The 10,086-nt window shown below is 42.5% G+C and overlaps 1 long non-coding RNA gene across 2 annotated transcripts; it reads left to right on the forward strand.

Moving 5' to 3' along the window:
- The first annotated feature begins 2,672 nt into the window (after nucleotides 1-2,672).
- Nucleotides 2,673-5,405, forward strand: LOC123177668 (uncharacterized). Of its 2 annotated transcripts, XR_006489054.1 has the most exons (5): nucleotides 2,673-2,898; nucleotides 3,030-3,284; nucleotides 3,769-4,033; nucleotides 4,166-4,871; nucleotides 4,961-5,405. It is a non-coding gene; the product is annotated as an uncharacterized lncRNA (long non-coding RNA). The 2 variants fall into 2 exon arrangements; XR_006489053.1 differs by having other exon boundaries at nucleotides 3,769-4,871.
- The last annotated feature ends 4,681 nt before the right edge of the window (nucleotides 5,406-10,086 follow it).

A 10,086-nucleotide genomic window follows, 5' to 3' on the forward strand; every position in this document is an offset into this window, starting at 1 on the left:
GGAAATGCATCCTCTTCCTGGCAGGCAATCAGCCACGGTTTGGACTTGTTAAAGAAGGGATTGGTTTGGCGTGTGGGAAATGGGAGAAGCATACGAGTTTGGCGCGACAACTGGATCCCGAGGCCTCATTCATATAAGCCCATCTCATTGCAAGGGAGATGTCGTTTCGGTTACGTCTCTGATTTCCTCAACGAGAATGGGTCATGGAAGGGGCAGTTGTTGGCGCAGTACTTTCTGGCCGCGGATGTTGACGAAATTCTAAAAATTAGAGCTTCACCGAGGCAGGCCGAAGATGTTATTGCATGGGGACCCAATAAGCTGGGGGTGTTTACAGTAAAGAGTGCTTATATGTTGGCGTTTGACGAAACACACAGAGAAATGGCGACTTCGTCTAGCTCGTCTCCAGATGGAAGTAGATCGTGCTGGTCATACATATGGAAGAATGTGGCGCCCCCTACCGTCAAAAACTTTGCTTGGAGAGTAGCAACGGACGGTCTCCCCACGTGGAGAAACAAGCATAAAATTGGACTAGAAGTGTCCAGTACCTGCCCAGTTTGTGGTATTGAGGAGGAAGACAATTTCCATCCCTTTGTGCGGTGCCAGTTTGGGCGAGATTTGTATCAGGAGATGGCCAAGGTATGGAGGTTACCTAGTATTGATAAGCTGTTTATTAGTGGAAAGGAGTGGTTGCTAAATGCCCTTTCACAATTAAGTGAACTTGAGCGATGCATGATGATCATGACCTTCTGGCGTAGCTGGTTTGTCCGGAACGAGGTAATACATCAAAAACCAGCCCCACCTTTAGAGGTCTCGGTTCGGTTCTTGCAAAGCTATTTGGAATCACTGGTGGCGATCAAACTGAACTCGAACATGGATCCAATCAAGGGCAAGTCTACTATGGTTTTTGGCTCTTCATCTACGCCGGGCAGAGTTACACCTCCAGCGCTTAGATGGTCTAAACCAAGCCCGGACAGGGCTAAACTCAACATAGATGGGTCCTATGTTTCTACTGGAGCAGCGGGTGCAGGAACGATCCTTCGGGATTCTAATGGTGACATTATCTTTTCAGCCTGCAGAGTTCTGTATTCTTGCAGAGATGCTTTGGAAGCGGGGTTATCTACATCCATTCAGAGGTCAAATCTTCCCATTGCCATTGAGATGGATTCTTCGGAGGCGGTGGCCATGATCACTTGTGCTGGACAGGATCGTTCCGTTTATGCTTCCCTTATTAATGTGATTAGGTATCTCTTAAGTCTTCGATCTAGTTGTATTACTCATGTGTCGCGAGTGCAAAATAAAGCTAGTGATTGTCTAGCTGCCTTCGGGAGAAGGGAGGGTAGAACTCTGACCTGGATTCAGTCCGGTCCTTCTGAGGTTTTGGAAATTGTTAAAGATGATTGTAAAGACTTGATTTTTGAGTAATACAAGTATTTCTCCCGCAAAAAAAAGTATAATAGTGCGCCGATATTTGCTGAGTTTTTTTTTTGAGACAACGATATTTGTTGAGTGGCTGATCTCACATGTATATCGTTGTGGGAGCTCCTATTCCACGACAGGCCCAATAAAGCACAAGACTGCTAAATGGGCTAGCCCAAAAAAATCATAATTTTGTATTTAAAGGGGTTTTGCCTAAACTATTTTATGTTCTACTTTTTGTTAAATATATATATTTATCGTGAAAAATTATGTAAATGTGAAAAAAATATCCGTCTTGTTGTGGTGGAAGATCTACAATTCAGAGGTGCTTTGGCAAAAAATTCTAATAAAAATATCCAAGAAATAGATGCCTTACTGGAAAATCCAGACAAGGTGATTCTGAATTTTGGAAGGGTTTTCTTCAATCCAAAAACCACCTTTTTCACTATGCAAATTTTCCGTGGGGAGTGGCAAAATTGTTAAATTTGGGGAAGATTGGGGGTTGGGAGACAAATCACTTCAACACAATTGCCCTAGATTATATAATATATGCTTCAGTAGCTGATGTTTTGGGGAAAGGACTTGACCAGATACACTTCAGAAGGACCCTTATTGGGGAATCACTGAAATTGTGGAACCACCATTGATGACAGAGATACTATTAAAGGGGCCTTGACAAAAAAAAAATCGCAGACAACCGATGCATGTTCATATGAATACCTGATTATTATTTGGCGATATTAGCCATTACAGTACAGAGTACATGATATTATTAAGAGATGTTATTCTCACTAATGTGTCTGCTGATATTATCCTCGCTAAAAGAAAGAGTCGACCGATGCTTGCTCATATGTTATACCTAATTATTATGGCAATATTAGCCATTATAGTACAAATTAAATGATATAGGACGGTCGATCTCCTTCTCATGTGTAAATTGCAGTACTCCTAGAGAGGGGCGTTTTGGAGCTCGGGCTCAGCTGCACCCATAATCTAGCTCGTTCGTTTCAGTCTTGGGATGTGAAGAAATGCAGCTGGATTGTCAGATACGAGCGTCAGTAAAACAGCGAAACTCCCGAATACGGTAGGAAACAGTGTGCAATACGTGGGGTCGGCTTGGCACGGCCCGACGGACGTCGCGGCGGCTCGGCCTGGGCCGTGGACCAGGACGTAGGCTTTCTGACTAGGCCGTGGACCAGGACGTTCGCTTTTTTAGTCTGGGCCAAGGATCAGATAATGGGTCCGTGGCGGTGGCGCTGTCTGTGCCGTCCTGTCGGTCGGCCGGGCACCCCCACTCGCGAAGAAATGAAAAAAAAGATAGATTTGCCCTCGCCGCCGTGGTAACCTAGGGTGTGGGGGACAAAAAGGGGAGAGTGTCGCGGAGGTCGGCCTACAGGACTGCGGCGGCGCCGGTGTTTCCACGTCGGGCTAGCGACGGATGGACGCCGAGGGTATGGAGTTCCTGCTTGACGCGGTGGACAGGTTGGTTCCGGGCAGATCTCTGCAAATTTTGTTATTTTAGATTACAGGCGGCGACGAGCTTTGAGTTGTGCTTGAACTGCCCTGCCTATAAATCTGAACCTGATGCCGTCGATTCGCCGTTTCTCTCGCAGATTCCCCGTACTGGAGGGATTTGCTGACAGGCTTGACCACCCAGATCCAGTTCCACTCCATTATCTGCTGGAGAAGGGGAGTGCAACTCAGGATGTTGGGGAACTGAATGGTGTTTCTGGGCTGGCTCAAACGGAGGACGAAGGAGCAGCTGCAGACCGACAAGAAGGTGACCAGCGTTTTCGTGATGAATATCCGACGAGGTCCGCTCAATAGACTGACAGGGTTAATCCACAAGCCCCCGGATGGACAAAAAGGTCAGAGCCCTGTTGTTGTATTTTGCAATTGCCCTGCAAATTAATTATACATGAGCACCATATATATATATATATGTTTAGTATGTACAAATGAGACACGAATCCAAAAAAGGACAAAAATGCCAGCAACCCTGTTGTGGTATTGCAAAATGCCCTGCAAATTTAACTTTACATGACCGCCGTGTATTCCTGTTCAGGATATAAAAATGTGACACAAATCCAGAATAGGGAGAAAATGAGAAAAGAAACTGCTGCTATTAGGAGTATCATATCAGAAAACGGATTTCCGGGCAGGGCAAAAGAAGGCCAGCGCGCCGTTGTGGTATTTGCAAATTGCCGATGTTTATGTTTAGGGTAAACAAAGGGGACACAAACCGAAAAAGATATGAAAATGAAAAAAAAAACCTGCTATTAGAAGAATCACCTGTGTGGAATAAAAAAAAGGAAATTAACTAAATTTTCCATTTTTCTTGCAAATATGCAGGCTCCGGCTCGGAAGTGCGCCACCGGACCGAGTGCCATGCCCATCGAGGATGAGTGCTCTCGAGGTTTCAATCCGCAAATATGCAGAGCAGCCTGACAAGAGTGTCGTTAGACCTGAGCTAGGACTCAGTTTTGATTCGTCGGGCGAGGCATATGATTTCTATAATCTATATTCTTGAGAAGTAGGTTTTGGCATAAGATATGGAAAAAGCAGACTCAACGCCGAGAGGACAAAAAGCATGCAGGAAATAGTTTGTGGTTGCTCGGTGAGTACACTTTTAATGCAACAAAATAAAAATTAAAAACATAAATGTGGAAACAATAGTAATGACTACGATCAAGATTTCTTTTGGAACTAGAGCTGGGCTACTTTTGACATGTTTGCTGGATGTTCTAAGGGGAAACCGGAAACCGAAAACAGTCGGTCCTGCAGATGTGAGTGCCCAGCTCTGATTAGGCTTCTGCGTGCATCCGACAACAGCTGGTACATAACAGAGCATCGAGCGAGTCACAACCATTCCATGTCGCTAACAATGGGAGAGAAAGTGCACTGGCCTTCTCATAAACAGATAGATGTATACACCAAGGATTTGATAAAGCAACTGAGGGAAAACAATGTTAACCTTGGGAAGGTATACAGTATAATTGGGAGCTTCTTTGGTTCGGTCGAGAAGGTCACTTTCACGAAGGGGACGCTCAAGAATATTTGTGGGAAGATTAGCCGTGAACAGGCTGAAGACGATGTCCGGAAGACACTTCAGGCGTTTGCTGACATCCAGGCCAACGCCATTGCCAAACTGATTTCGAATTTTTTTGAACCGATCGCTGGCATCCGATGGGAGGTTCTCTCGCTGAATCGGCAAGTAGTGGCACAACCAGAGGGGCGGGGCATGATGCGTTCGTGGGATTGAATCTTCCCGTGAATTCTCCCTAGCTTTTTTCTGAACTTCGAAGCGATCTGTGCATATGATTCAGCGGCACATCGATTCTGAATCAAAAAATCTCTGCCTGCTGCAGCCTTCACCTCCCTCCCGCATGGGCTCCGCATCTAGCGCCTGGAGCACAACGCATCTGCCAGCCGATGTCGACGACACTAATGGAGAGGTGAGCAGCCCGATCTGCGGCTAACTCTCAGGCAGGAAGCAGATGCATAACTGAATCCTCTCTGATCTCGTTAGCTTTTGATTTCTCAGGGCGAGGTCGTCCAGCAAGATGAGTCTGTCCACCGGCCTCTCACCCATGATTTGGGCAGCATGGTGGGGCAAGATTCACGGGAAGAAGGATTTGGTGATTACGATCCAGCTGCTGCTCCGGATTCGCCGCGTAGCACTGGTAGTTCTGCCGTCGACGACCAATCTGGTGTCATGTGTGGTGGCAACGTGGAAGACTCTGAAGATGAGGAGGACATTATCAGCATGCTGCCTAAACACCGCTGTATAATAGACTAGATCGTGTAGCTAAATGAGAACTGGTAGGTGATTTGTGTGCTAGAAGATGTTGGTTAATTAGTATCGTTCACGCGTTCCGTTGTGACGGCCCTGTTTGTAAAATCTACTTCCTTGTTTCATTTTCACTGGTTGCATCCTTGAACCTTAAACACGCGGGGATCCATTCTGGGTTATTTTTCTGGCTTTTTAGCCCTTTTTCAAGCACTTGTAGAAGCGTTGAGTAGCCAGGTTACCGGTCCTTGCCACGGCGGTCAGGACCTCGTCGCCGCAGAGAGGGCATGCCATCAGAGGAAGCAGCCAATCGGCTGGGGCGGGGAGAGAGGATGAAGACGATGCGGACATGGCGTCGCACACGAGGATGAAGATGGAGATGGCTGAGCAGGCGCTAGCTCGGGAGAGTGCATGAGATGGATGGGGTAGTGGCTAGAGTGAATGACATAGTTGGGCTGGTGGGCATTTAATGGCGGATGTCTCGACACCGTCTGAGCGGAGTCTTGCTACGGCTCATGATGGCTCAGATGGGGTGCCAAGCCATCGCTTCTCTAGCTGTCCCGCGACGCCGTTGCGACCTGCCGTCTCCATAAATGCGCCGCTGTCACACGAGGCGGAAAAGGCATATACGACCTGGAAATACAGGAAGACGCACAGATCTTGCCGCACATCATCGGTGTGGATATCAGGATCAGCTGAGCCCGAGCTCAGAAACGGATTTTCGTTATACTATCTGCAATAAAAATATAGTACTCCCTCCATTCGAGAAAAGCATAGTGCATTTTTTCTGAAGTTAAACTTCGTAAACTTTGACAAACTTAAATAAGAAATAGCAAGTATTAATGAAATAAATAAAATTACACAAACATATTTTTATGATGCATCTAAGGATATTTATTTTGAATTGTAGATTCATATAGTAAATTTCTCCATAAACTTGATTAAAGTTTACAAAGAACATCTAGGAAAAGAAATCTCTATGCACTATATTTTGGAACGAAATGGGTACTAACTAGAGCTATCTTAGAGCATGTGAAAATTCATCAAAAATGGAAATAGACAAGGTGAAATTGTCCATCATAAGCCATTAATGCTAAGGGGGACCAAGAGATCGAGCTCCGGGAAGCGGAGGTGCCGGTAATTATGACTGTGTTTGGGAGGGGGCGGGGAGGGGAACCTGGAGGTCGATGGTACAACAAGCCAGATCCCCCGCGGCCCCAATGGAGATGACAGGATGGCGATGACGGTGGATAAGGGATGGTGGCCACATTTGGATTTTAAACTTATTTGAACTCATCTGTTATTTGAACTCATCTCTTTCGGAGTATTAGGATTTCGGACGAGAACTCATCTGTTACACGGGCACTTCAATGTTTTTTAAACTTATTTGAACTCCAGCCTATTTTTGCGTTCAGTATGCATCATAATAAAACAGAAAATAATAAAACAGAAAAGACAAAAACTATAAAAAAAATTACTAAAAAATAAATAGCAGAAAAAAATAATGCAAAAAAGAAAAAAACTATATAAAAAATTGTTATATTCACAAAGAAACTAAATACAGCAAAAAAACTACTCAGAAATAAATAAAAGAAAATTATATAAAAAATTGTTGGGGCGCTGCCCAATGGGCCTGCTAGACCTAGAGTTTGCAAATAAAAGAAAATTATATCCTACAAACTGGACAATCTCTTTCGGAGTATCAGGGTTTCAGACGAGAACTCATCTGTTACACGGGCAATTCAATGTTTTTTAAAATTATTTGAACTCCAGCCTATTTTTGCGTTCAATATGCATCATTCAAAACGACGTCATCAATTTCCAACACGTTCTGACATCATTTGTTGTTTTTCAGTCATTTACCGATTTGTTTAGAGAGCTAAATCACGGTGAAATTAAAAATCACTACAAAATGAACTTTGAAAATGTTGGAACTTGGCATGGTATCATCATTTCACCCGCATAGCATGTGCAAAAGAGTAGAGAGGGTCACGGCGAAAACTTGACGCACCTCGTGTACAAACTGGACAATCTCTTTCGGAGTATCAGGGTTTCGGACGAGAACTCATCTGTTACACGGGCACTTCAATGTTTTTTAAACTTATTTGAACTCCAGCCTATTTTGCGTTCAGTATGCATCATTCAATACGACGTCATCAATTTCCAACACGTTCTGACATCATTTGTTGTTTTTCAGTCATTTACCGATTTGTTTAGAGAGCTAAATCACGGTGAAATTAAAAATCACTACAAAATGAACTTTGAAAATGTTGGAACTTGGCATGGTATCATCATTTCACCCGCATAGCATGTGCAAAAGAGTAGAGAGGATCACGGCGAAAACTGGACGCACCTCGTGTACAAACTGGACAATCTCTTTCGGAGTATCAGAGTTTCAGACGAGAACTCATCTGTTACACGGGCACTTCAATGTTTTTTAAACTTATTTGAACTGCAGCCTATTTTTGCGTTCAGTATGCATCATAATAAAACAGAAAAGACAAAAACTATAAAAAAAATTACTAAAAAATAAATAGCAGAAAAAAATAATGCAAAAAAGAAAAAAACTATATAAAAAATTGTTATATTCACAAAGAAACTAAATACAGCAAAAAAACTACTCAGAAATAAATAAAAGAAAATTATATAAAAAATTGTTGGGGCGCTGCCCAATGGGCCTGCTAGACCTAGAGTTTGCAAATACAGGCCCAGAAGGGCCAGCAGGCTCACAGGACAGCGCGCCGAAGTTAGGCCCAGAAGCCTGCTATATAGAGAAGTTCGAAGGAGCAGCCGCGGCTGGGTTTATAAACCAGTGCGGCTGCCCTTCGCTCGGCAAGGTGGGACTAAACATTGTGCACCGCTGGTGGCAGCGCACAACCATTAGTACCGTTTGGTGGCTTCAACCGGTACTAATGCGTGGGCCTTTAGTACCGGTTCAAGCCACGAACCGGTATATATGGCAGTTACGAAAAAATCAGTTTCATCAACCCACTTCTTCTCCAACTTTTTCGCGCGGCATCGCCACCGCCGTCGCGTCGTCGCTCATCGCGTGCCACCCTCGCCGGCCCCGCCGCCCTTGCCGCCCCCGCCGCCCGTCGTACGCCGTCACCCCCGCCGCTCGTCGCCGCCGCCCCATACTACGTCGCCGTCTCGATCGCGCCGTCACCGCCGCCCCATACTACGTCCCCGTCGCATCGTCGTCTCGCGCCACCGCCCGTACGCCGCCCCCCGCTCATGCACACACACATACACACACACACACACACACACATTTTTTTACTTATTTTTTGTTTTCTGTTGTTTAGATTAATGTTAGATGAATTACGTAGATAATATTGTTAAAATGTTAATGTTGGATGAATTATATGGAAAAGATGTTAAATATTAATGTCAATTTTAGATGAATTAGCTAGATATTAATTAGGTATATATATGAGATCTGAACTAGTTGAATTAATATAACTAGTTTATTTTTAGTATGAAAATTAATAGAACAAATTTATTTTAGTAAGAAAATATAGGTATATGAGATTATTTGAACTAGTTGAATTAATATAACTAGTTTATTTTTAGTAAATGCTTAGTTGAACTAGTTGAATTAACATAACTAGTTTATTTTTAGTATGAAAATTAATAGAACAAGTTTATGTTTAGTAAGAAAATTTACGTATATGAGATTATTTGAACTAGTTGAATTAATATAACTAGTTTATTTTTAGTAAATGCTTAGTTGAACTAGTTGAATTAGTAGAACTAGTTTATTTTTAGTAAGAAAATTTAGGTATATGAGATTTGATGATCTAATTAAAATATTACTACATATAGCTACTTTAAGAAAATTAATAGAACTAGTTTATTTTTAGTAAATTCTTAGTTGAATTAGTTGAATTAATATAACTAGTTTATTTTTAGTAAGAAAATTTAGATATCTGAGATTTGATGATCTAATTAAAATATTACTATATAGAACTAGCTACTTTATTTTAGTAAGAAAATTAATAGAACAAGTTTATTTTTATTAAATGCTTAGTTGAATTAGTTGAATTAATAGAACTAGTTGAACTACTATAAGTAGTTGAATTAGTTGAATTAATAGAACTAGTAAGTGTTTAATGTTTCACCTATATGAACATAGGAAATGTCGTCTGACGACGAAAAAGATTTGATTAAGTGCGAATACTGTGAAGATCAGCGCGGCCTGTGCGACAGAAATTTCCTTGTTGATGATAGGCACTTCAGCATCAAGCTGGATGAGACCTTCGAAGTGGATATAGTAAGTCACAACGACAAGTCTTTTTTCGTAATTAAGCATGACTTATATATGCTTCATTTGCTTCAACTTATAATTTTAAATTTTCACTATTCTACTAGCGCATCCCCTGCCATGCAAGAATTTTTGTCTTGGATAAGATAGGTTTCAGTACTATGGAAACTATGGAGGTAAAGAGAGTTTGCCTGAAGACCGAGCATGGTTATACTTTCAACGTCAAATTATACAATGCAGACACGTACACCTATTTCGAATGCAAAACTTGGCAAGCACTATGCAAGGCTTATGCATTTGAGCCTGATATGGTTATCACCTTTGATATTCGTCCGGAAGATGATATTGAAGGTAATAGAGACATCTGGGTCGATGTGCAGACGCCTCCAGTTCTACCATTATGTGAGTTTCTCAACCATATTTACGTTTTTGATATTGTTTATTCAAAAATAGTTGACAACTAATTTCTATTAATAGCTTATTTCCATTCAAGCAAACATGTCCGGCGCTTGGTAGACAGGACCTACTACTGTCCCGGAGCTGAACTAAACTGCGAGGAGATAAGTCATTATGTTTCATGGCTTGAGGATCTTCATATTGTTAAGACAAATTTTCT

Source organism: Triticum aestivum, chromosome 1D, assembly GCF_018294505.1.
Source record: "Triticum aestivum cultivar Chinese Spring chromosome 1D, IWGSC CS RefSeq v2.1, whole genome shotgun sequence".
Taxonomy (NCBI): domain Eukaryota; kingdom Viridiplantae; phylum Streptophyta; class Magnoliopsida; order Poales; family Poaceae; genus Triticum; species Triticum aestivum.